The 5,593-nt window shown below is 29.6% G+C and overlaps 1 non-coding gene across 1 annotated transcript; it reads left to right on the top strand.

Moving 5' to 3' along the window:
- Nucleotides 1–366: 366 nt before the first annotated feature.
- On the top strand, nucleotides 367–454 carry TRNAS-GCU (transfer RNA serine (anticodon GCU)). Its single transcript has one exon. It is a non-coding gene; the product is annotated as a tRNA-Ser (tRNA).
- Nucleotides 455–5,593: the final 5,139 nt, after the last annotated feature.

Genomic DNA, 5,593 nt, shown 5'->3' with positions numbered 1-5,593 from the left:
AAGAAAAGGGCTTTTCGGATGAAATAAACTAAAAAAGGTACTTTCTTTTTATTTATAAATATTTTTATGAATCTTTAATATATTGGTATTATTTATATATTAGGATTGAAGATATCTCTTCTTTTGAGCCCTTATCTAATGAAATCTAATTTATCTAAATGGAATTCCTAATAAAAAAAAGTTTTTATCGATTTGATAGATATCCATCGATATATCTAGATAATTATCTATATCAATATAATGAAATTATATATCTATAAAGGGGTAGATAAAGATAATAAAGAGAGATAAAGAAGGGCTTTTTTCAAGCCTTTATTTTCTATTTTTTATACAATGTATCATAGTAATTATCCTTTTTCAATTTGGGGAGAGATGGCTGAGTGGACTAAAGCGTCGGATTGCTAATCCGTTGTACGATTTTTTTGTACCGAGGGTTCGAATCCCTCTCTTTCCGTTTCTGTCAATTACTTGGTATTTTTTTATAGTTGAGGAAAGATGTGGAATAGATAAAATGTTAAGAACATTTCAAAATCAAGCAAGGAAAAAAAATCTGATTTTGTTATTCTTCACGCCCCGGATTACGTCCCGGGTCATTAGATAGGAATCCGAAAATGAAGAGAGAAACAAAGAATATTACTACTGTATAAACAAATAGTTTGAGAGTAAGCATTACACAATCTCCAAGATCATTTTTTTTTTAAGAGAATAGATTCTCTATTTTAATCTGGTTTGACACCAAGAAATGCAGTGAAGTTATTTCTATAAATAGGAAAAAATTTTAAGAGTTGAGTCCTTGATTACTCAAAATTGGATTTCATACCCACAATTCTATATTGTGGGGGACTCGAAGAGGGTCGTTCAAAGGAAAAAAGTAAGAATAAGAAAATGAGAGTGATCCAGATTTATCATAGCTATAGAATAATTTCAATATTGGATTCAACTTAAAGCTTCAGACTGTATGTACAACTTATCTGATCTTATAACTAGTTAGAATCTTTTTTTTTTTTTTTTCTAGTAAATCATGAATTTGTCTCGGACAGTATTAAAAATATTATCGAAAGCTTACAGCAGCTTGCCAAACAAAAGCTAATAGAAAAAAGAATAGAGGTATTACTGGCATAACATCTACTATTGGATTCAAAAAAGCGTAGGCCTCGGGCAATTTGGCGACGAAAAAACTACTTGAATAAAGGAAAGAATTAAGACAGATACCGATGAAACTTAAGATATTAAGCATAACAATTTTTTTTTCTTTGTTCTTGAAGATAATTGTATTTCTTTTGATTTGATTGAGTTATTAATCCCCTATTATTGCTATGATATAAGGGATAAGGGAAAAATTAATAACATAAAGTAGGTCAAAAAACCTTTCTTTGATTTGAACTCAGCCAATCAAAAATCCTTCAATTCTCAAATAAAACGAGAATAGAAGAAATCCTACTTTCATACAATATCTTAATGGAATTATATGTAATGATCAATAAATTGAGTTTAATTGGATCTATAAACGTATCAAAATCTGAGCAACAATCTAATTTATTCTATAAATATTTGTACTGGAATTGACGACTAAGCACTACCAATATTAGTGTTTATTAGTGTTGAATATAAATGGGGCGTGGCCAAGTGGTAAGGCAACGGGTTTTGGTCCCGCTATTCGGAGGTTCGAATCCTTCCGTCCCAGAGTATGCGTATTATTATTATATATAATAATAGTATATTATAAGATATATGGAAAAATATTCGATATCAGACTATAGATTGCCGTTTTAAACAACCTTATGCTTAAGAGTCTAAATATAGATCGAATGTGATTGTTCTTTATTATTTTCTTATAATGATGCATTTCAGAAATGCGAAAGCCTCTATTATTCTCTATCTCTTAAATGGTTTGTGAAACCCGAGTATTTTTTTTCTGTGGATTTCTGAATTATAAACACGAAGGTCTTGTGTTTTTGGCACTAATGGAATTGAATTAATGGTCTTAAGAAACTTAAGACCTATTTAGGGTTTAGGGTACTAAATTTTAGAGTCAAATAAAAAAAAATAGGTAGGAACAATCGTTTACTCTAGATCTGTTTGACTTTCGCCTTATACAAGATAGTCTAGCACCTCCGAAACTAGTCCAGTCCCCCGTAGGATCCTTTTTTTATTTATGATGCATCTACTCGATCTAATTGGGGGTAGATAGGAGTTAATCCATAACGGAAGATATCAATTTGAATATCTGCCCGAATCTGATTAACAAAGAATCAAGTTACATATGTAACATATTATGTATTTCTTTTCACCTCATTTTTTCGTATGTTTGTCTGTAATGAATAATTGTAAATCCAAGTAACAATTCATACATCTTTTTCACTTTATTTTAAGGAAAGATTATTGAGTCTCTTAAGTTAAATAAACTAGGCAGAAAATGCTGATATGTATGTATTGTTATTATCTATTTTTATCGTTTTATTTCTTTTTTTTTTTTTTATTTTAGATCTATCTAATTGATGGGTTAATCCCGAATATACATTTATTTATCATAATCAAATGTAATAAATCCTTTACAAAAATTTATTCAAATAATATTATAATATAATATTTAGGTAGTAAATTTTCAATCAAGTAAATCTTTTTAATTATTTCTTATGAGTCCTTGGTACTCGAAGAAGTGTTAAACTCGTGAATCCATTCTATGAAGAAATTGAAAAATGGAGATTCTTAATTATTCGTAATTAATTATTTCTTAATTGATTTTATAGAAATTTCAAAAAATCTCTCTCTATCTAGAAAATATCTATATATAGAGAAATAAATATTGCACTCATACAAAAAAATGTTATTGATACAATATATACAATAAAATATGGGTTTCAATAAATTGAAGTATTGCTAAGACTTTTTCAAAAACTACCCATGTCATAAGAGTATAGATTACTATGGACCAACTAACCCAATGACTATACATGATTCCATAAATGAATCAATTACATACCAGTTCCAAGAAATTAGAGGTTATGGTAAAACTTCGTTTAAAACGATGTGGTAGAAAGCAACGTGCGACTTGAAGGACATGATCCACTGTGGATTCTTACACCCACCATTTTATATTATATAGGAATGAAGATGCTCTTGACTCGACATAGTTTGTTCGGTTGCACTCGAGCTCTTTTTTTTTTTTAGGGTTTTTGATGTAAATAGTACATGATGGAGCTCGAGTAGAAAGTATTGATTCATTTATCAAGGGCAGAGATCTAGGGTTAGTGTCAATCAATAAGTTAAAACTACTTCGTAAGTATAGGTTCGGTATACAAATCGAAAGGATCCAATTCGAACAAGTTTCAAATTCAAACATCAAATTGGATTAAAAGTGTATCACACGAGAATCCATTATTTATATGATTCTTTGATAAAAAGGAAATCAAAAAAAATGGTATGTTGCTACCATTTTGAAACGATTAAAGATCACCGAAGTAATGTCTAAACCCAATGATTCAAGGAAAGGATAAAGGATCCCGGAACAAGTAAAAATCTTTTTCAATTGTCTCAATAACTAAACTAGATCAGAATGAAGAATCGAAATAGATTCTAACGGAGACAGGCAAAAATAAAGAGGTTAGAGACCGCTCAATAAATGAAATGCTTAAGCTTAAGGGTTTTTTTTCCTTTGCGTGAGAGTTATCCAACTTGAGTTATGGGGATAAGAATGAGTTTTTTTTTTTCAAAAGAAAAACAAAAGAATAAGAAAAAAATTTTTAAATCATAGTCTAATTGATTTAATAATCTATAGATCTATTTGACATTAATTAGAATTCTATACATAACTTTGAATTTCCTCGAGCCGTACGAGGAGAAAACTTCTTATACGGTTCTGGGGGGGGTACTTAAAATTTACATCTATCCCAATGAGCCGTTTATCGAATCATTGCAATTGATGTTCGATGCCGAAGAGAAGGAAGAGATCTTCGTAAAGTGGGTTTTTATGATCCGATAAAGAATCAAACCTATTTAAATGTTCCTGCTATTCTATATTTCCTTGAAAAGGGTGCTCAACCTACAGGAACTGTTCATGATATTTTAAAGAAGGCAGGTGTTTTTACGGAACTTCACCTTAATCAATAACCGAAATTCCATTTTTATTAATGAAATAAAAAAACGAGGGTGTGATAACTTAACTTGTATATAGCTTTGACTAACCTTTTCTTTAGTATTTCCCCCTCTCTCTTGTTCTATTCATACTATACACTTATTACCTTAAAATTGCGTCTTCGCTAATGAAAAAATCGATTTTTATTTTATTGATATAAATTGATCTAAGATGAATAGAAAAAAAATATATCGGGTTTATTCAATCCACAAACCCGATATATTTTTTTTCTACTTCTTCCTTAATTTCTTCTTTCGCCTACATCTTTTATGTCTATCTATGTTGATTATCTCTATAGTGCCAATCTAAGTACGTAGTTTTTTTTTAATTCTTTTCTATTATTTTAATAGAATTTATTATTATTAGAATATTTTCTCTTATTCTATTTTGTTAACTTTATCTAGTTAAATATAGTTATTCAACTCAAATTGTTATTTCCATTTGTTTTTTATTCATTTATAATTCTTTTGTTTTGTCCATTATAGGCGTTTTTCATTATTCACATTAATATTGACAACAGTGTATCAAACAAATATAATCCGATTGTGTATAAATGAAGCTAGTTATCTCCCTTTCATGACCCTTGCTTTTCACGCACATGATGGTCTCATTGTATTTTTTGTGATACAAAAAATTACTTTTGTGTAAGTGATATAAGAAGTTTTTTTTATTGCAATATTTTGATTACGTCATCTAATTTCATTTCTTTTGTTATTTTGATTCCGATTGTATCTACACAGAAAAATTTTTCATATTTTGGGGTTGCTAACTCAATGGTAGAGTACTCGGCTTTTAAGTGCGGCTAGCATCTTTTACACATTTCTATGAAGTAACAGATTCGTCCATACTATCGGTAGAGTTTGTAAGACCGCGACTGATCCTGAAAGGAATGAATGGAAAAAGCAGCATGTCGTATTAATGGAAAATTCTAGTAATATTTTTACCTTACTAGATTAGGCCAAACTTGTTTGAATTCTTGATGCGGAAAAAAAAGTAAAGTCGGGTCGAATGAATAAATGGATAGGGCACTATGCTCCAATTATAGAGAAATAAAAAGTAACGGGCTTATGTTCTTAATTTGAATGATTCGCCGATCTAATTAGACGTTAAAACTATATTAGTGCTTGATGCGGGAAGGACTTTTCTTATGAGTGAGTTATCCATTTTTTTCTAAGTCCTAACTATTAGTTACTCTACGTTATGAGGTAGAGGGGAATGTGTAGAAGAAGCAGTATATTGATAAAGAGTTTTTTTCCAAAATCAAAAGAGCGATTGGGTTGAAAAAATAAAGGATTTCTAACCATCTTTTTTATCCTAAAATAGAAACCAATTAGATGACAAAAGAAAAGAGAGGATAGAGAGTCCGTTGATAAGTCTTACCTATTTACGAGGTATCTATTATTATTCTTTATTTTACTGTAATACCTTGTTTTGACTGTATCGCACTATGTATCATTT

Source organism: Cucumis melo, unplaced genomic scaffold (genome assembly GCF_025177605.1).
Source record: "Cucumis melo cultivar AY unplaced genomic scaffold, USDA_Cmelo_AY_1.0 utg000731l, whole genome shotgun sequence".
Classification (NCBI taxonomy): domain Eukaryota; kingdom Viridiplantae; phylum Streptophyta; class Magnoliopsida; order Cucurbitales; family Cucurbitaceae; genus Cucumis; species Cucumis melo.
The sequence above is the reverse complement of the archived record's forward strand: the minus strand, read 5'-3'. Positions and strand labels throughout refer to the sequence as shown.